General features: G+C 53.7%; 1 pseudogene; it reads right to left on the reverse strand.

The window, feature by feature from the left end:
• Window positions 1–5173: 5173 nt before the first annotated feature.
• Window positions 5174–12991, reverse strand: LOC142069226 (C-type lectin domain family 2 member D-like; annotated as a pseudogene).
• Between the last annotated feature and the right edge of the window lie 8922 nt (window positions 12992–21913).

Genomic DNA, 21913 nt, shown 5'->3' on the forward strand with positions numbered 1-21913 from the left:
CTTGTTTACACTCTTCTATATGCTACACCCGGACATGTAAGTACAATACATGTGGAGAAAGAGGTGGTTCGGGACTATTTAGAAAAGCTGGACGTGCACAAGTCCATGGGGCCGGACGAGTTGCATCCGAGAGTGCTAAAGGAACTGGCGGCTGTGATTGCAGAGCCATTGGCCATTATCTTTGAAAACTCGTGGCGAATGGGGGAAGTCCCGGATGACTGGAAAAAGGCTAATGTAGGCCAATCTTTAAAAAAGGGAAGAAGGAGGATCCTGGGAACTACAGGCCAGTCAGCCTCACTTCAGTCCCCGGAAAAATCATGGAGCAGGTCCTCAAAGAATCAATCCTGAAGCACTTAGAGGAGAGGAAAGTGATCAGGAACAGTCAGCATGGATTCACCAAGGGAAGGTCATGCCTGACTAACCTAATCACCTTCTATGATGAGATTACTGGTTCTGTGGATGAAGGGAAAGCAGTGGATGTATTGTTTCTTGACTTTAGCAAAGCTTTTGACACGGTCTCCCACAGTATTCTTGTCAGCAAGTTAAGGAAGTACGGGCTGGATGAATGGACTATAAGATGGGTAGAAAGTTGGCTAGATTGTCGGGCTCAACGGGTAGTGATCAATGGCTCCATGTCTAGTTGGCAGCCGGTGTCAAGTGGAGTGCCCCAGCGGTTGGTCCTGGGGCCGGTTTTGTTCAATATCTTCATAAATGATCTGGAGGATGGTCTGGATTGCACTCTCAGCAAATTTGCAGATAATACTAAACTGGGAGGAGTGGTAGATATGCTGGAGGGCAGGGATAGGATACAGAGGGACCTAGACAAATTGGAGGATTGGGCCAAAAGAAATCTGATGAGGTTCAATAAGGATAAGTGCAGGGTCCTGCACTTAGGACAGAAGAACCCAATGCACAGCTACAGACTAGGGGCCGAATGGCTAGGCAGCAGTTCTGCGGAAAAGGACCTAGGGGTGACAGTGGACGAGAAGCTGGATATGAGTCAGCAGTGTGCCCTTGTTGCCAAGAAGGCCAATGGCATTTTGGGATGTATAAGTAGGGGCATAGCGAGCAGATGGAGGGACGTGATCGTCCCCCTCTATTCGACATTGGTGAGGCCTCATCTGGAGTACTGTGTCCAGTTTTGGGCCCCACACTACAAGAAGGATGTGGATAAATTGGAAAGAGTCCAGCGAAGGGCAACAAAAATGATTAGGGGTCTGGAACACATGACTTATGAGGAGAGGCTGAGGGAATTGGGATTGTTTAGTCTGCAGAAGAGAAGAATGAGGGGGGATTGGATAGCTGCTTTCAACTACCTGAGAGGTGGTTCCAGAGAGGATGGTTCTAGACTATTCTTAGTGGTAGAAGAGGACAGGACAAGGAGTAATGGTCTCAAGTTGCAGTGGGGGCGGTTTAGGTTGGATATTAGGAAAAACTTTTTCACTAGGAGGGTGGTGAAACGCTGGAATGCGTTGTCTGGGGAGGTGGTGGAATCTCCTTCCTTAGAAGTTTTAAGGTCAGGCTTGACAAAGCCCTGGCTGGGATGATTTAATTGGGGATGGGTCCTTCTTTTGAGCAGGGGGTTGGACTAGATGACCTCCTGAGGTCCCTTCCAATCCTGATATTCTATGATTCTATGAATACTTATTTCCAACGGGTTTATTTTATAATTGTATGGTACAAATGAGAGTCAGCAATTTTTCAGCAATAGTGGCTGTGGCAACATTTGTATTTTTACGTCTGATTTTCGAAGCAAGTCGTTTTTAAGTCAGGAGAAACTTGGGGTACGCAAGACAAATCAGACTCCTGAAAGGGGTGCAGTGGTCTGGAAAGGTTGAGAGCCACTGCCCTAACTCATCTCACAGCCTGGGACATCTTCTCGACTGACGCTCCGCAGGGAAGTTAGAGATGAAGGACAACACCAGAGCCCAGCTTCCCATTAGCGGGAGGGGGAGAAAACACTCACCCATGGGCCTTTCCTTGTTACAGGAACCCACAGTGTCACGGACTCTCTCTCACTCTGCAGCTTCTCAGGCTCTGCTGATGGGAACAGCTGCGGGTGGATAAAAGGCAGCCGGGTTCTGTCTGAGACGTGTGCCGCGGAGCTCAAATGGATCTGCCAAAAGAAGCGGCCGTGATAGAAACAGTGCAACTGAGGATCCACATTTGTGTAGCTGTAATGTGAAGTACCCCCTGTTTAGTCTCCTGGGTAGGGCCCTACCAAATTCACCCATCCAGTTTGGTAAATTTCATGGTCATGAGATTTTTAAGTCTTTTAAATTTTACAGTTTTAGCTATTTCAATCTGAAATGTCACCCTGTTGTAACTGTGTGGATCCCATCCCAGAAGAGAGTCATGGGGGGGGGTCTCAAGGCTATTGGGGGAGGGGTGTCACGGTATTGCGACCCTGACTTCAGCACTGCTCCTGGCAGTGGTGCGACCTTCAGAGCTGGGCTCCCGGCCGGCGGCCACGGCTGCTGCTGGGGGAGGTTCCTGGCGGCGGCTCTGATCTGGCCCTGGGAGCAGCCAATGCAGGGGACGAGGTCCGGTTCCTCCCCAGCCCAGCCCGAACTTGCAGCTAGAGCCTGGCACATGGTAGGAGCCCCTGCCCGGGACGCTCCCAGCCCTGCCCCTCCCCCATTCCAGGGTCCAGCACTCAGAGGTTAAAAGGGCCTGGAGCTGGCGGGTGGCAGGGTTCCCTCTTGACCACCGCGCTCGGGGCAGTTGCCCACGTCACCCACCCATAAGATCGGCCCTTCCCCTCCCCCACCATGCCACCCTCACTCCTGCACTGTTGCTTTCAGCAGCGCTGCCTTCAGAGCTGGGCACCAGACCAGCAGCTGCTGCTGCTCTCTGGCCGCCCAGGTCTGAAGGCAGCGTAGACATAAGGGGGGCAGTACTGGGACATATTCCCCCCCCCCGCCAGATTTCACAGGGGAGACCAGATTTCACAGGCTGAGATGTATTTTTCATGGTCATGAATTTGGTAAAGCCCTACTCACGGGGCGGGACTGGGGCTTTAGGCAGAGCAGAACTCTGGGCGGGGCTGGGACTCAGGTGCCCCACGCAGTCACAGTTCCTCTCCTCGGTCCTCCTCACTGGGCTGGGGCCTTGGAGTGTAATTTCTAACTGCCCCAAACCTGCAGTAAGTTAATACCCTGCAATGCTTCCCAGGGTACCCAGGGCTGGGAGGCACCTCACCACCACCTGCCCTTTGCCTGAGGGAGCCTTGTCTGTGCCTGCCAGGGGTCAGCTCCCCAACTCCACTGGTCACACGCACTCGCTGCTGGGCCTGCCGTCACTGCAGGGTAGCAATAGGCCCACTCTGCCCTCAAGCCCTCTGAGCATCTGTCTGGAGCGAACAGTCCCTGGTCCCCTGGGCACTGACAGGATTCACAGATTCACTGTTTCCAAAGGAACAGTAACATCCTCGGCCCCAGCTTACCAGCTCCAGCTCAGATCACTGCTCCACTTAACACACAGCGCTGCCATAGGCTCACAGCGAAATCACCCCTCAGTTCAACAAAGCCAAGAGTCAAGTGGAAGTGTTGGAAACAAATGGTTACATATAACAGTCATAACGTGTTCTAGAGCCTAGACCGAACTAACAAGGTATTCTCCTGTCTAACCAAGTACAGCTCACCCGAAATCCTTGCAGCACTTCACAGCCAGGCAGGCTCGGACTCTTCTTTCATGAGACATATGTATGGTCAGTTTGTCTCCGAGGGGAAGGATCCAGTAGGTCTCTGCGCACCGAGAGAGATCAGACCGATCCTTTGTCTTTATGCTTCAACACCACAGATGGACACACACACAGCCCCCTGCTCTTAGTTTCTTCCTGTAGATTTCCCTTTTTTGTGGATTTTGCAATCTAATTTTGCACCTGGCTCAGTGCGCAAAGAGACATCCTACGTCAGGCACACAATACACAGATGGCCAGGCAGGGAGGTAACCTCAGTTGCCTCCTGTCTGAAAGGAGCATCTGGGGTACATCACCTCCCGTGACCTGCCTTAACTCCAAGGCCTTAAAGGCATCATTGTCAGTCTAGAGACACTGCTCCTTATATAGTATCCGTACAGAGGTCTTGCTCCAATTATGGTGACCATTGGGCAACTGGCCCTTGATACAGACCTCACATGCCCACTTTGGTGAACTATTCTGTAGACCACTGGTTCTCCACCAGGGGAACATGTACTCCTGGCCATATGCAGAGGTCTTCCCGGGGAGACATCAACTCATCCAGATATTTACCGAGTTTTAAAACAGGCTACTTAAAAAGCACTAGTGAAGTCAGTACAAACTAAAATTTCAGATTGTGACTTGTTTACACTGCTCTATCCCCTATACACTGAAATGGAAGTACAAGATTTATATTTCCATTGATTTATTTTATTATATGGTAACAATGAGAACGTCAGCCATTTTTCAGTAATAGTGGCTGTGACGGTTCTGTATTTTTTGCGTCTGATTTTGTAAGCGAGTAGTTTTTAAGTGAGGTGAAACTGGAGTTTCGCTTTTTAAGTGAGGTGACAAATCAGACTCCTGAAAGAGGTACAGTCATCTGGAAAGGTTTAAAACTACTGATGTAAAGATCAGACCCAGGGGATTCCTGGAAAACCTTCTGTGCTGCCTGCCACTTGGCACCAAGGGGTCCCTGGGTCACATGCATCTTTCCCCCAAACTCCATCTCTGGGCAGGCTCAGCTCCTCTCTCCTGCAAGGAGGGAACTGGAGCCAAGGCCGTGCAATAGCGCTGTCTGCAGTGTCCTGAGAGAGTGGCGCCAACCTCAGGGCAGACTGCTGGGAACCAGGGCACAAATCCAAACTGGCTGAGAATTCTAGACCTAGATTTCACCAACCAAACATGCAGGGTAACCTCCCCCGGCATCCTAACAGCCTAGCCATGCAGTCCCCTTGGGTTCTCCGATCTGTCTCGCAACCCAGGTGAGCCTGCCTTTGAGAGACAGATGGTCTCTCCCACTCAGAATCACAACAGTATTCAGGTTACTCCCAAGTCCCACAGGTCCAGGCACCCCAGGTGAACTGCACCTTAGACATCACACCAAAGACCGCGCACGTAGCCAGTCTTATTATATGACAATTTATTAAAAAGGAAATAAGATTTATTTACAAGGCTAAAGAGGGTAAACATACATACACAACCAAGCTACAAAGTTTCAAAAGGTAACAGAAGCATCTATAGCAGACATGGGGACTTTGGCATGACCTGCCACCTGGTCTGTCTGTGTCACACCTACCCCCTCCCTGCCCTTTTCAAACCCACTGGGCTCCAGGAAGGGAGAGAACAGACATTTCTCCTCTTACTCCTACGTTCCAGGCCCAAGGTGTCCCACGAGGAGTGTAACAGGGGTCCTACTCCCTTGGCAGGTGCAGTGCTCTTAAAAAATGGAAAATTAAAACTAGTTTAAAATGTTCATTCTTTCATCCAAAGCAATATCTGGCAACAAAAACCAGGAACTGGTGTGTAAACCTGCAAACTTCAAAATCAATTGGGTTTTCAAAACACCCCAAAAACTGACCCATAAAAAAATCTTGTTAAAGAGTTTCTTGGGGCGGGAAGGGAATGGAGAACATCCCCCCTCAGCTCTATTCCAGACCATAAAATGGGAATGATGAATATTTTTAAAAGATTCCATAGATAATTTTCTAGAATAAAAAGCTTTTGTGGGGGAATGTCAGGGCAGCGAAAGCTGAGGCTGGTGCCTTGGCTCAGTTCGGCAGAGCTCCTGGTCCAGCTGAGGTAGGTTGGAAAGGCTGGATTTGAGCCGTTCCACTGGCGGAAAAAGAGACGGCGCGGGGGGGGGGGGGGGGGGGGACACAAGATGTGCAAATAGCATCTCTGGGTTTCACCTGAGTCCACAGTGCTCTGCCCAGTGATGCGCAGAGCATTGCCCGATATCCCGGAATTGCTCAGATGTGATCTTGTCAAGAGATCAGTCCAGCATTTCCAGGACTAATTCCACAGTACTCTCCTTACGAGCCCCCTTCCACAGCAGCCTCCTGTGCCTGTGTAAATGCATCGGGTTTGGTGCAGATCCAGGGTCTCTCACTGGTGCATCGCCAGCTGCTGACCCCATTCACATCGTTCAGATACGCGCAGTCTCCTCCTCCTCCTATTGGAAACCTGCAAGAGAGAAGCCAGGGAGCTGGTGTCAGGTAGGAGTTGGACATTTCCCATCAGTCACAGGCAGGGAAAGACGCTCTTGCACAGTGCAGGGAGCTGCTGCACTCCCAGCACCTCAGGATTCCCCTTCCTGCACCTGCCACAGGCCCCAGCTAGAAAGGGGGCAGTGGGGCAGCAAGACCAGGAAAGGCTCTAAGATAACAGACCTCCATGGAGCATTTATGCCGGGTGGGTATTAACCCAGATCCTACTCTCCTCCCCCGCACACCCAGCTGGGTCTGGATGGGCCCCTGCAGGCCCAACCCACCCAAACTGCCCTGGGCGCAGGTTCCAGGTGACTCTCAGCGTGGCGAGGAGCAGGAGTAATGCTGCACAGAAGAGCTGGGTCCAGGGCTCCCTGGACAGTTTACATCAGCTCTCAGGCCAGAGGCCCGTCAGGACAGGCTGTATTGCAGGGGGCGGCTGGAGTGAAATGCCAGCAGCACAAACCCAGCGGCCATGGGGTGACCCCAGCCACTCACACAGAGATTCCCGTCAGAGCTGGAGGCCAGCGCTTCCCACCTGGGAACAGGGTGGGATCCAGGTCCACAGGCAAATCCTTCCCCATGGTCCCATCCTGGCTACTCACAGTAGACATATGCTAGGCTAGGAGAAGGCCCAGCACTATTCTTTGGGCAGGCCGGGATCTCCCTGCCCTCAGGCCACCAGCCTCTGGCTCGGGGTGAGATCTGTCCCAGAGAAGGGAGAACCCAGCTCACAGCCACCTGAGCAGATGGCTGTGGGTGGCTCCCCCACCAGCATCACCCCAGACGAGCTCTGAGGAGATGGCAATGATGCACCCAGAGCCTTCTGCTGGGGCGGGCGCCCACAGGGTGGCAGATTTCAGGGTTAACGCCCCACTGAGATGCCTGTTTACCCAGTTCCGGTAAATTGGCATCACATTAGCCATCACTGATGGTGTCTAAAAATCGCATCTCTGCATCCCATCCAGAGGGGACATGTTCCCAGACAATATGGGGATAATTAAACCCCCCATTATTATTCGGTTTTCTGCTTTTGTAGCCTCTCTAATCTCTGAATTTCACAGTCCCCGTTCTGGTCAGTCGTATATTCCTGCTGCTAGATTCTTATTCTTCAAGTGTGGAATTTCTATTCTTAGAGATGCTAGGATACAGTTGCATTTGTTTAAGATTTTTACTCTACTTTACTCTATGCTTTCCTGGACATGTAGTGCCATTCCCCCGCCAGCGTGACCTACTCTGCCGTTCTTTCAGTGCTGATGATCCAGGGTCAAACCCTGCTATCGGCTCAGCTGGGGTTTGGTTATTTGATCCCACCCACATCCCACTGAAATCCCTCTTGGGATGTCGTCTGGGCCATCTCTACTGTACCCCACTTCTCATGGCAGCCCCAGGCACTCAGCATTTGTGACTATAAGGCATCTTTAACGCAGATGGCCCCACTAAAGCCAGACAGATCTGAAAGCTTTGGCCAGTCTCCCAGCAGACAACACTTGCTTCCACCCATCACTAATATGCAGAGTACATAGCACTGACTGGTGAGTCGGCTGAACTCGGTATCTCAGACACCAGGGACCCAAAGCCCAGGCATTTCACAGAGGACTTACAGGTTGTTGAATTTGGTGCCATTGGCCCATTTCCAGAGCTGCCCAGGGTCCCTCCGGAGGCCAATGCAGTGGTCAAATCTGCCTTTATAGCGCAGCAGGAAAGCCTAAAAACAGCAGAGGGAGAAGTGGGGTCAGAGCACAGGCTCTGTGCACCAGAGACTCACAGGGATACACTGACGGGCTCTGTTTTCAGGGAACGGCTGAGGATTTTCACCTCCCTCTTGCCCAGCTCTGGGTAATTCAGTATTAACTTTCCCATCCCAAACCCAGCTCCCCTCACACCAATCCGCCCAGGGCTGGAGCAGCTCTTGGGTGCTGCTGGGTCTAAGCTGCCCCCACACCTCTCTATAGAAGGCCACATTCTGTGTCAAAGCCTTGCCTTACAGAACAGCTGAGCTCCCCTCCCCATCACAGGGGAAGGGGAAGGAAAGAGCCCAGCTGAGCTCAATAAGGGATGCTGGGAAGGGCCAGGGATGAGAGAAGAGCCACCAAATCCTCAGCCAGAAGGGGCCAGGGCTAAGAGGAGCCCCCCCATCCTCATCTGGCTACCCAAGAGCACTGGCTCTTCAAGTCAATCTGGGATCTCAGTACCCCTTTGGCCCCATGCCACCCAGAAGACACTCAAGCCAGCCTAGCCCGAGAGAGGGGCGGTCTCCTTTTGAGAGGGCTGACAGTGAGTGATCCCTGCAGTCAGACACAGACACTAGAGGTGCCCTGGGACAGCCAGCCAGGCCTGGCATTCAGCAACTGGAAGCTCATTTACTCAGAGCTGCTCTTCGAGCCCAGGTTCTCCTGCAGCAGCTGCTGAGCCAAGACCAGAACGTTGCAATTCGAGCATCTCGCACCATTTCCTGCTCACTGTTGATCTCAGCCAGGGAGGCGCTGAGCGCAGAGCAGTGGGTCAGGCTGCAGGTCCAGTTCCTTTCGGCCTCAGAGAAATAGTAGCATTTCCCTCGGTATCCGATTCAGCCGTCTGGGCATGTGGGGCCAGCAGGGAGGCCCAGATCAGCTGACAGAAGCTGAGGTCTCCACACTGAGAATGAGACAGTGACACGTGGTGTGAGCGAGACCCGCCACCCGCCAACGAGGAGAACAGGGGGAGATCAGCCCCTGCGCCCCAGGCTTCTGAGACACCTCGAACCAGGGTGGGTACTGAAAGGCCGTGAGGGAGCCAGGAGGACGCTGGGAATCCAGCCCCAGAGGGGGGTTATCTGACTCTGCTCTCACTCTCTTGGGTTCACATTCAACAGGGATGCAGCTGACAAACTTCTCATGCCATAAAGCCCAGGACAGAGAGCTGGGCCCAAGCTCAGCGTTACAACACGGGGTGGGCAGAGAGCTGCAGAGGGAGGGGACAGTTACCAGGGGGCCAGCAGGGGGGCAATAATTAATGGGTAGGAGATTAACTTCAACATGATTTGCCAGGTCTAGTACCCCAAGGAGTTCTGCTAGCCTGGACTGCTGCCCCCTGCCCTGCTCTGCGCTTTGCTTCCCTGGAGAGGCAGGTTGAGATGAAGACGGGAACAAACTCCCTTCCCTTCAGGAGACCGAACGCCCGCTGCCCGGCCTGTCCAGCGCAGCCAGCCAGGTTCACAGTCACCATAAGCAGCTGCTATCTGCGCTTGCACACGCTGTCTGTGCAGGCGGGGACGTCAATAGCGTGACGAGACCCTGCCCTGCCGAGGTCACCAATGGGTGGGTTTCACGCTGCGTTAAGGGAGGTGTCCGTACTGCGTTCCACGGCTCCTTTCAGTGACACGCCAGCACCTGCCCAGCACTGGGAAGACCCGGGGATGCAGGAAGGCCAGGCTGGCACCTCAGGGCGACACGCTGCAGGCAGAGGGCCCAGCTCATTGCTGCCCTGCACCGTCAATCACCCCCACTCTGCACAGGTATCAGTGACGGTGCCTGGGGCCCGGCAACAGTGACTTGGACCCAGAGTGCTCAGAGATGGGCTGCGGGGAGCTAATGTCAGTCCCGACACAGAGAGTGCCCAGGTGCAGGGGTCTGGGAGGGAGCAGGAGGAGGGTCTTGGAGGAACACCCCCCAGGAATCCTCTGTCCCAGGGGCAGAAGCCAGACAGGCCAGGAGGAGAGACTGAGTGTGGTGGCTCCAGGGGGAATGGGATGTGCAGAGAGGGGGAAGGGAAGGGCGAGAACTCACCTGCCAGGAGAATGATAAGAACTAAGAACATAATTGCGAGGGTGACTGCGAGCACAATTGTACATGTCTTGTAGTTACATTTCCTGCAGTTAGGATGAGGATCTGAAACAGAAAGACTTGTCAGGCAGGGCTGCGAGGACACGTCTCCCCGACAGCCCCAGGGCTGGAGCTGCCTTAGAACAGTGGTTCTCACCCACCAGTTCATGTACCCTTGGGGGTAAGCAGAGGTCTTCCACGGGGCACATCAACTCATTGAGAGATTTGCCTCGGGTTACAACAAGCTACATAAAAAGCACTAAGTCAGTACAAGCTAAAATTTCCTACAGACAATGACTCGTTTATACTGCTCGATAGACTATACACAGAAAGGTACAGCGTTTATAGTCCAATTGATCTATTTCATAATTAAATACGCAACAATGAGAGAGTCAGCAATTTTTCAGGAATAGTGGCTGTGACATTGTTTGTATTTTTATGTCCCATTTTGGAAGCAAGTTGTTTTTAAGTGAGATGAAACTTAGGAGAGTGCAAGACAAATCAGCCTCCTGACAGGGGGACAGTCCTCTGGAAAGGCTGAGAGCCACTGGACTCGAACATGCACCTTTCTGTTGATTGCTCCTTCCCTCAGATGCTGAACAGCCCCTCCTTCCCCTCAGCCCAGTGCCCTCCCCTGGGCACTCCCAGCCAGGCTGCCAGGAGGCCTGGTGAGCTCAGGGGCACAGAGATAAGGACCCGCATGTCCTGGTGGCAGTTGCTCCAACTGCCCCCCCCACCATCCCCACCCCCATTCTGCCCCCTGCCGAGCGCTGGCTGGGCCCACACTGCCGAGTGCCCCTGTCCCCGCACACTGGGGTCTCACACTGGCCAGACACAGCAGAAGGAGGGAGAACGAACCAGGCAGAGATGGGCCAGGGCTGTCACAGGGGGTCTGACACACCCAGCCGAGGAGGGCCCTGCACAGCCCCACGACCTCTGCTGTGTGCGCCAGACAGCAGCTGTGAGCCAGGGATCGGTGCCCTGAGAGCCCCTGGGGGTGATCCAGTCCCTGCTACCCACAGACGGGGCGTTGCTGGGCACTGGCTGCTGCCACTGAGAGCCTGGCCCCATGTGGGGAAGCCTCAGTCTCTCTCCAGCCTGTTCCCAGGCAGCGATACCACATTACCTGGCTCTCCTCCAGTCTCCAGGTCTCCATTGCCCTCAGCAGGCCACTCCTGCAGTGGCTCTTCGCTCCCAGCAGGTCCAGCTGCTGGCCCCATCGTCTCTCTCAGTGACACTCGGGCTGCACACGCTGCTGGAGGCGCTGGGCTGGGGTTGGCTCCTCTCTATGACTGTGTCCAATTCAGCAGCAACGAAGCGGAGCTGGGGCGGGGGTCCTGGCCCTGCTTCCCCCCACACCCTGCTCTGGACTCTCCAGCCGATCTGAAAGTCGAGACGGACCCAGCAGGACAGGTCAGTGGGGCGGGGGGGGAGGGGCGCGATTTGTGGTTTCTCGTTCCCTGCCCAGCAGCCCAACCCCCAGCCAGAGGCTGTGCCATGATGATTGAACCCCCTTAAACGCCATGGCCCCTCCATCCCCCAGGGCTTCAGAGACCTGATCTGCTGAGGACCCCACCCGCCAGGCACCACCCACGCGTGACAGGCACCCAGCTGGGGTTGACAGGAGGGAAAAACCCTCCCTCCCCACACATACCTCCCGCAATCGAGAGCAAGTCGAGAATCCTAACAGGAGTGGGGAGTTGGCGGGCGGGGGGAGAGAACCAGGATGGAATGAGTAAAATCAAGGCAATTAAATCACCAAGTCCAACGCCTCAATTTAAATAATCAATTTTAATCAACTTATTGATTCACACTTCAGTAATTTTCTAAGGCCAAGTGCCCACTCAGTGGGTGACAGAACCATTAAAACTTCATGTCCAAAACTTCCCCCACAGGGGGGGAGGAGGGGCGGGGAAATTGTGTGAGTGGCCCTTTCCTTCCCCCTTTTTCATTGGGAACGCAGGGAAGGGGAGGATGCCCGTGGGAAGCCCGGCCTGGGGCCCCCAAGTTTGGGGGTACAGGGAGCAACAGTGCGCTGATGCCCCCCCTCCGGCTTGGGGCCATGGGAGGGGAAGGGCCCAGGTAGCTCCATGCTGCACACAGGTGCCCCATCCCCAGCGAGCAGACCGAGGCGTGGGGAGAGCCACCAGACACCTAAGAGAGGCCCTGCCACCAGAGGAGAAGGAAGGGGGAAAAAAGAGAGCCCCCCCCCACCAGCCCAGAGAGGAGAAGAAGGGAAGGGAGAGGAGGCACCTCCCCCCCCCCGAGCACGGACAGGGGGAGGGGATGGGGGGGTGCGCCCTGTCACGGAGTGTGGGGGAGTCCAGGCCCTGCACCCCTCTTCATGGGATTCACTGAGACTCTCAGCCAGCCAGTAAAACAGAAGGTTTATTGGACAACAGGAACACAGTCCAAAACAGAGCTTGTGGGGACACCCAGGACCCCTCTGTCAAGTCCTTCTGGGGGAGCAGGGAGCTTGGACCCCAGCCCCAGGGTTCCCTGTGTTCCTCCACCCAGCCCCAAACTGAACTAAACCCCCCCAGCCGGCTCCCTCCTGCAGCCTCTGTCCACATTCCCCAGCAGAGGTGTCACCTCCCCCTCCCCCTCCTGGCTGAGGGGACAGGCTCTCAGGTCTCCCATCCCCAGGGCACATTCCCAGGTCAACACTCCCCCCTCCCTGCTGCCTCACATCCTCACAGGCCTCCCCCCGGAGCCCAGATGGGGGGGGGGGTGCACCGCCTCCCCCCCCCCCGGAGCCCAGACAGGGGGAAACTTCCCCAGAGTCCTGCCTGGCTTCATGGGGAGCAGTTCCAGAGCATCGCCCAGGGACTCCGGGACACCCCCCCAGCCCGGAGAGACGGGGGGGTTCCAGCCCCTGCCCCCCTGTGTCCGGGCGCTCCCCCCACGAGCCCGGCGCGGGTGGCATGTTTCTCACCGGCTCAGCAGCGACCGTCACCGTCCGGAGCCTCCCCAGCCTCTGCGACTGCCCCCCCCCCGGCCCCCCCGGCTGCGCTTTAAACCTCGCGCTGACTCCGCCCCCGCCCCGCCCCGTCCTGCCATAAAACATTTGAACATTTTGACCCCTGACTTCACTCGCTGACCCGCTTCCGCCCTCAGCAAAGGCTCGAGGGGGAGGGTCCTCCGGCCTGTCCGGAACCCAGCGCCCCGCCCGCCGGCTGGCTCGGACAGTCCAAAATGACGTGCCTGGTTCTCAGACTTGTCCCTGCTGCTGGGGATCAGCTCTCACAGCGGGGCGCCCCCCCGGCTTTCTCCGGGAGAAGCCCCCCCGGCCCCCCCCAGCTATCTGCTGCCGGGTTCCCGGTCCCTTCCCTCCAAGCAGCTGGGACTGGCCGCTCCCGGAGGCAGAAGACCCCGGGCTGGCCGGACCGAGTCAGACGCAGGACGGTTGTGCCCGAGGGGAGAGCGATAGTAATCCTGAACTTCAGCGAGGAGGAGCCAAGATGGCAATAAACAGGGTCCCACGTCATCGGGGTTGTAGTTGGGTTTGTAACCCCCCCCCCCCCGCGCCTGCTCCTCCACCCCCAGACAGATTTATTCCCTCTCCCTGGGGGCAGAACTTTATCTCCATGTGCCCAGCTCTTCTCTCCTGCCCACAGACCCCCCATCTCCACTGGTCTCACTGCAGAGCAGGTCGGTTCCTTGCTGGTTTGCCTCCCCCTCCGACTGGGCTGCTAAAGTGATCTCGGTTGGGCTGACAGCAAAGGGGGGGGGCTCAGGCAGTGGGGGGGGGGGGGTTGGATCTTAGTCCCAAGAGCTCCAATTTCCAGCTAGGGAAAGTTCCGCCGGGCAGGTGGGTGCTGACCCCCCTCTGCCCGCGCCCTGCTCCACCCCCGCCCCCTTTCCAATCCCTTCCCCAAAGTCCCCGCCTCAACTCCGCCCCCTCCCTGCCCCTATTCCGACTCCTTCCCCAAATCCCTGCCCTGGCACCTGAGCGCCCCATAATCCCGCTCCTCCCCCTCCCTCCCAGCGCTTGCTACAGCGGTTTGGGGAGGGCAGAAAAGGGGCCGCTGGGAGGGGGAGGAGTGGAGGCGGTTGGGTGGGGGGGCGGGGCGCTTGGCTGCGGGTGGGTGCAGAACACCCACTAATTTTTCCCCAACGGTGCTCCAGCCCCGGAGCACCCATGGGTGGGCCCAAACCTGCCCCCCCAAATCAAGAGATTAGCTTAAAAATCAGCAAGGTATTAAACAAGGATGCAGCCTGTTTCTCCCCTGCCTGGTTTTACAGCCTGTGGGCACGTTTTCAGGCCTTTCTCCATGACGCTGAGGGCTACAAACTTCCTTTAATTTTTAAACCAAAGCTGAGATTCTCCCCCACTCACTTGTCTCTAGGAGCTGGGACTCCACATAAAACATCAAATATCCTCCGAGTTAGTGCTCTGGTCTGCAGGTCACCTGAGGATCAGCCCCCCCCAGCACCTCCCCTCTGCCTGTGATCAGCTGTTCAGCGGTGTGCAGGAGGTGCTGAGGGGGGAGGACGGGGCAAGCCTGGGGAGGGCGGGGTTGGGAAGAGACGGGGCCTGGGGCAGAGCAGGGGTCAAGCCCCCCCCCGGAAATCAGTGCCTCGGTTAAAGAGACATTCACGTCCAGCTCTGGCAGAAGCAGGGTGGCTTTGGGGGCATGACCATATGACTCAAAGGGTTGCCAGCTATTATCTCTGGCACCAATAGCCCAAAGTTACTAGCCCAATCTATTGATGGAAACAGGGTGTTTTTTAAGCAACACTTTGGTCTATTTAACTGCACCCAGGCTGTTCTGGTTGCCAGCGCTTGTCCCTCGCTCGTTTCCAGCAGGGAGCAAGGGGACTGGACTAGGAACTGTGCTACAGAGAAAGGAGAGGGGAGTGTAATTGTTTGAATTAAGCGTCAAAGCCCAAGCAGATGGTGGAGAGACAGGTGGGCAAAGGACAGAGCCGAATAAATAAGGTGACAGAACAAATAAAAGTGTATTTTTACACCTCAAAATAAAGAAATACATTCGTCTTAAAAGCATCTGGTTCAAAACCCTGGGTTTTCTACAACACAATCCCTTGCTTTCCAGTGTCATAAATCATCAGAAGAATAGAAACATCTGATATGTAGCAATACTGCACAGACGTACAAATCACAGTGCATTCAGATCCCTATGACAGGTTTTAATGCCCCTGCTAGGATATATCTTTTAAAACAACGAAGAGGATATATCTTTTAAAACAACCAGTGTGGCCTCTAGTAGAGCTGGTCAAAATACAAAAAGCCATTTTCATGCACAGTGGCAAAGTTGTTTTCATTTCAATGTGTTTGAAACAAACCCATTTTTCTTCATTTTTGTTCGAATGTTTAATCCAAAACAGTTATTTATTTTGTTTGCCAAAATCCACTTTTTCAGCAAACCAGTATTTTTGCTCTGCGTTTTGGAAATTATCAAAAAGTATTAAAATATTTATTTTTGGCAAACAAACTAAAAGGTCGACAACTGTGCATGAAAAATCTCACTGTTGGAAAAAAAAGCTTTTTATTGAAAAAACCATTGAAACATTTCGACCAGCTCTCATCTCCAGTGTTTCAAGAACAAGAATCCACCATTCAAACAGCTTTGCACAGTCAGGAGTGTTTACAGAGATATGCCCACTGTTGCACCCCCATTCCAGCTATTGTAACACCCTCCCTCTAGGGTTCAGCTGGGTAAGCAGATGGCACGGGCAGTGCTGGTTGGAAAAAGTGGGTCCCCCCACCATGGCAAACTGATAAAAATGTGTGTGTGGGGGGGGAAATAATTTTCACTGAAATTTTCTACAGAAAGTTACACTTTTAGGCAAAAAGTTGAAAACCAAAATATTTCAGTTCAATGTAATGCTGCCATGAGGCCACATGGTACCCTGGTAGGATTACATTGAACTGAAATATTTCATGACATGAAACAACATATAACATGGTGCATTTTTCTCAGGAGGCTTGGTGGTTTCTTGATCTGACTGCATCTCCTACAGTGCACCACAGTCTCTCCTCAAGGTGAGGGGAGCCAGCTGTATAGTGGGTGTCTCTGACTATGGTGCATCATGGGAGATGTAGTCCAGCCAACCAGAATGAGGAGAGTCCCCCCCCAGAGCAGAATGGGGACATGAGACACCTGGACCACAGCTCCCTTGCAGCATCCCAGCAGGCTCTACAGATTGAAATGTTTTTGGTTTAGTGCAAATATTTTGTTTTTCAGACATTGGGGGTGGTGGTAAAAAAAACAACAAAAAGAACTTTCCGCAGAAAACAGCCAATTTGTGAAAAATCTGAAGTCAGTCACATTCTGCCCCATTAAGTAACTCTGGGAGGCAAAGGGGATTTAAAATGGGTGTAAACAGCCCTTGAAAATTCCGCTGCACAAGGCATCTCCCTGGCTGTTGTGAAGGCTCGGCACGTGCTCTGCTCCTGGGCCTATGGGGAGCAGAATGTTACAGCAGCCTCAAGGCTGCTCTGACTCACACCAGGTCAGCACAAAGCCTGCCGGTCGTTCGTCTGCTCTCGGATCACGCTGTCTGGATTGAAGAGATTTGATGCACCTTACCCTACTGTACCCGTATCGTGTCCGAATCCCAGAGCTGTCGACACAGTGACATCACTGGAAACGGAACATTCATTAATCCCCAAATCTGCTCAAAGCTTGTAAGTGCAAAGGAGTATTATTTATTATTGTAATAATAAAATATATTTTAAAAAATCCCTGAGAGGTTTAGGTCTGTAAACAGTGCCCCTCCTATAGGGGCACATCCTATGGTCCATATGCACATCCAGCACTATACAGATCAGATTCAGAGCGATGTTCTAATCCACGTCCATCTCCTCGTCCTCTTGTTCTCCCATCTCTTCCTCTTCCATCTCCCCCACATCGCTGCTCTTGGGGTCATCCTGGGGCTCTGTCGGGAGCAGGGGACTGGCTCTTTGGCCATCTGCTGCTCTGTAGTGACCCCTAACAGCATCTCCCAATGGCAGCTGCAATGTGATGTTCACAGCAAGGCACGAAGCATGGTTGAAATCTACAATCCAAGCAGAGAGCCCCATGGCTGGGTTAAAGGGCCGAGTGCAGGGAAGTTTGTGCTGCCCATGCAGGCAGACGGATGAAGGCAAAAAGATTGAACAAGGAACCAAATTGGACAACCATGTCAGGCTATGAGCTGTCTCAGTGTAGACAAACACCTCATTGCCCCTCAAGCCCAACCTGCAGCTCCCGGCTATCCCAGGCCTTGGCTCCCTCCACCATAGATTTGTCAATACTCCTCAATCCCACCTCACCCCCCTGCGGTTATGGCCCTAGGTTACCCCGGACAACTCTTGATTCTCGTCACTCCTTCTGTGGCAGATACAGGATACACAGTGGGGCAGTAAGCGGGTTCCTTTGACACTCACTTGGAGTGATCTCTATGGAGATGGAGTTCATCTGTGAGGCTCCATCACAGCCATTATGCCAATTTTATAGAAATTGCACCCGTCCTAAAGTCTCATAAATGCTTATCAAATTTCTTGCACTGCACAGGCCACAGGGGAAGTATTTTACTCAATATTTTAAGCCATCAAAAAAGTGGGGGAGGTGTGGGGTTTGGGGTTTTTTTTTTTTTTCTGCCCCACTAGCCAGGTATCTCCATTCCCCAGGCAGCGATTTTCAGAGCTATCTAAGGGATCTGCATGCCCAGTTCATCATGAGCCATGAAATCCTCTTGAAAATGAACTTCCCAGTGCCCCCTGGCTGGGGGTCGTCTGCTGGGGCTGATCAGTGACCTCTGGAACTGGAAAGCAGGTGCCTCTAACAGAACTGATTAAGGGAGAGATACCCAGTTGGTCCCAGCAAAGGATTTGCCCCCCGCACTGCAGAGGAAGGCTAAACACCCCCTAGCTCCCTGCCAATCTGATTTGGAGGAAAATTCCTTCCCAACCCCACATATGGCAATAACTGAGACCCTGAGCATGTGACCCAGCATTAGACCCAGCCACCCAAGCTCCTGAGAGAACGAAAGCTTCGTTCCACTCCAGAGAACTGGCCCACCCCATCCAGTGTCCCACCTCCAGCCAGGGCTAACTCTGATGCTTCAGAGGATGGAAACAAACAACAAACACCGCCCCCAACCCAGAATACATGGGGCGGGGGGGGAGAGAAGTCCCTTCCTGACCCCTGCAGGTGACCAGCTGAAGCCCTGAAGCATGAGACTTGGGACTATAAGACATATGCCAGAAAAGACCCCAGAGTTGGCCAGTCCAACCCCCACCATCACAAGCAACCCTGTCATGCAAATCACACTCAAATGTGTCCAAAGCTATCTTAAAACTAATAAAGTTGTTTGCTCCACAACTCCTTTTGGAAGCTGATCCAGAACCTCCCTCCTTGGATGGTTAGAAACCTTCTAATCTCCAGCCTAAACTTCTTCTTGGCCACTTGATCCTCATTTGTTCTTGTGCCTACATTGTCCTTTATGTAGAACAGCTCTTCACCCTCCCTGGTGTCTACCCCCCGATGTATTTATGGAGAGCCATCAGATCCCCTCTCAGCCTTCCTTTTGCTAGACTAAACCAGCCCAGCTCTCCCTTTCTCCTCTCATAGGACAGACCCTCCATTCCAGATGAGGGCCCCCCAGTGCCATATACAATGTCATTAATGCTTCTCTATCTCTACTGGAAAGGCCTCAGCTGATACATCCTAGAGTCACATTTGCCTTCTTCATGGGTCACATCACATTGGTGGCTCCATCATCCTGTAATCGACCAACTCATGAAGGTCTCGCCCTTCCTCTGTCTCCTCCAACTGATGAGCCCCCAGCATACAACAGAAATTCTTATGATTAGACCCTAAGTGCAGGATCTTGCACCCGGTACTATTAAATTTCATCTTTTTTCTGTTACTCCAGTCTACAAGGTCATCCAGATCTTCCTGTGTAAGATTCCGACCCTCCTCTGTACTGACCACGTTTCCCAGCTTTTTATTAAGTTTTAAGTAAGTTTAAGTAAGTTTTGTTATCACTCTCCTACTTTTCGTGTTAACACCATTAGTAAAGAGATTAATGAAGATGGATCCCAAAACCGATCCTTGAAGAACTCCATTAGGAACCTCCCTCTGGTCCCATAGTTCATCTTTCAGCCTTCTCCCCTTCAGTCGGTTCCTCACCCACCTTACAATTCTTGTGCTGATCCCCACCTTCCTTAATTTAGCTAATTATTTCCCATGTGGTACCATACCAAATGCTTTACTGAAGTCCAAATATATTAGATCTGCTGCATTTCCCTTGTCTAAACAATCAGTTCTCGTCTCAAAGACGGAACTCGGGTTAGTCTGGCCCCATCTACCTTTGGTTACATCCCCCTTGCCATTTACCTCCATGAATTTCATCATCCTTCCCTCACAGCGTGTTCTACAGCCCCTTGCCTACTACTCAGCTAGGCTTCGATGAATGGGTCTGGAGTTGCCTGGATCACTTTTTCCCTCTTGCTTTACTAGCATCGGACACTAGATGGGGAGGAAGAGCCTCACCAGCTCTATAAAACCAGCTGGGGGAAGGCTGGGAGCAACAGGTATCAGAATAAGCTAGACCCGGGCTTCTCAAACTTTTGTTTTTGCTGGCCCCACTTTGAAAGTATTTCAGGCTATGACAACCCCCGACCCCCAAACAGTCATAGCAAGTTACTGTACGGACTCATAGAAACATACGCACGGTATTGCCACCCTCACTTCTGGGCTGCTACGGGCGGGGCACTGCCCTCAGAGCTGGGCAGCTGGAGAGGGGCAGCTGTTGTAGCCCTCTTCCCCTCCTGCCCCCCTCCCCTGAGAATATCTTTGTGATCTCTTGACCCCCCCCCTCCCCCCACCATAGCCTTGCAACCCCCTTTTGGGTCAGGACTCCCAGTTGGACAAATGCCGAGCTAGACAATCTCAAACCATGAACTAGTTCCCAGGCAACCCCTGCGAGATGCTCGCTCTACCTTCGGTTCCTGACCCCTCCAGGGGCCGAGTGCATCTCCCCCATCCTCAGGCAGAGCTCAGAGCAGAGTCGTCAGCAGCAGCAGCCCCTCCCCGGCGAGAGCTCCAAGCGAAGGCAGGGGCCTGGCAGAGAGAGGAGAGGGGCACAGGCAGGTCAGCGGAGGGGTGGAAGGTGAATCCCACCCCAGGAGATTTAACAGAGAGAGGAAAGCGGGGCTGTGAAAGCGCAGAACAGAGACACCCCCCAGCAAATCCCCTCACCCCAGACACCGAGATCCCGACCTGGGAGAGGGGTTCGCTCCCCAACACTTACTCACGACAGCTGCAGCAAGGGGTCCCTGTGGGGCGGGAGGAGCTTCCACCCCGCTCCGGCTGGCTGGATCTGGAGAGAGAGAGAGAACAGGGAGAGGAGAGTGCGGTGAGGAGTTGGTGCCCAGGGGTCCCCCTGCCCCGCTCCTAGCTCTGGACCCCCCTTGCAGGGGTATCTGTGGGTGTGTTCAGGGAAGGGCCGGGGGCTCTGCTCCACCAGGGCTGAGAGCGTCAGAGCAAAGCGACTGTAAAACCGCTGAGTATTTTCAATGTTGCCTCATCCTGAATGTCACTGATCCCCCAGTTTATAATGTGTCTCCCCGGCCACTTCTCTTGCTAATTTGAACTTCAGGGAACACATCAAATCTCTCTCCTGTCCCCCACAGCTGCTGGGTATGGGCCACTGCCAGGGCCCTCTACACTGGGGTTAACATCTGGATCCTGGCCAAGCTGGTTCTAGTCCATGTGGCCAACCCCCAGTGACCAAAAATCACAAGTCAGAGCCCCCAAAACCATCAGATTGGTTTAAACAAGAGGAGATTTTGAAAACAATTTTGGGTTCTGTTCTTGATCTCCTGGTGGTGCAGCCTTTAGGGGTTACCTTTTCAAGCTTTTCTCCCCATCCAGGAGGGCTAGAACAAGAAAAACTTCTGACAAAAATGGCCAACCCTGCCAAAATCTTCAGAAAAAAATTAGTTCAGAATAATTGAAAACAGAACAATTTTTGGTTTTTGAATTTTCCAAGAAGACCATGAATGTTTTCTATTAAAGCCGACACTTTCCACAAAAACTTGCCTTTAATCAAACACCCAATTTTTCCTAAAAAAAAAAAAAAAAAAAGTCAATGGAACCATTTCAGTCAACTTGTTACAGCTGCTCTGAAATCCCCCATCCCTCCCACCCCAGTTCCCACAACCTCCCCCCCAACTCCAGCCCCTGCACCCATTGCACACACAGCTGCGCCCCCTGCCTGGCCATAAGGCCCCTTCCCTGTCCCCCAAAGAGCAGCTGCAGAAGATCCCAATGGGGGGATCCACACAGGGACCAGCCAGCTGCACCTGCTGCTGCTCAGCCCTGCAGGGTCCGTGTTTAGCCTCTCCCCGTCCCCGTCCCGGGCAGAGAAGTGCGGTACCTGGGGCTGTGCCAGGCCCATCCTGCCATGAAGATGCCCTGTGGGCTGCGGTGCCCCGGCAGAGGGAGAAGCTGCTGGATCCATCTGGGCTCCAGGCGAGCGCAGGGTTGGGATCAGGCCCCTCTGGGGTGGCTGGGCAGCTGGTTTGCAGGGCTGGTCACCTCCTGGCCCCATGCAGATTGTCTGAACGTGGCAAGCTTCTCTCTAAGGGGAGCTCGGACAGTTCCTCCCAGACCTGTCAGTCACGACATTGCCTCCATTGTTTAGAACCGGTTGTGGGGTCCCCGTATCAGGATTCCCCCCTTATATCCCCTCACCACGCCCTGGAGGGACCAGATGGAGGGATCTCACTTCAGTCCTTGGCCCTGGCCTGCTGGGATCCCTCAGGCACGTGGTGACATTCACTCGTGTTCATCCACTCCCCACTTACAGGATTGTGACCAGTGGTGTCTCTCCCAAGCACCCCTGTCCCAATGCCACCCCAATGGGCTCCGGAGCTGTTGCCCCTCCATTCCCCACCCAGTTCTCTGGCTTCATGCCCTCGCCCATGC

Source organism: Caretta caretta, chromosome 14 (genome assembly GCF_965140235.1).
Source record: "Caretta caretta isolate rCarCar2 chromosome 14, rCarCar1.hap1, whole genome shotgun sequence".
Lineage (NCBI taxonomy): Eukaryota > Metazoa > Chordata > Testudines > Cheloniidae > Caretta > Caretta caretta.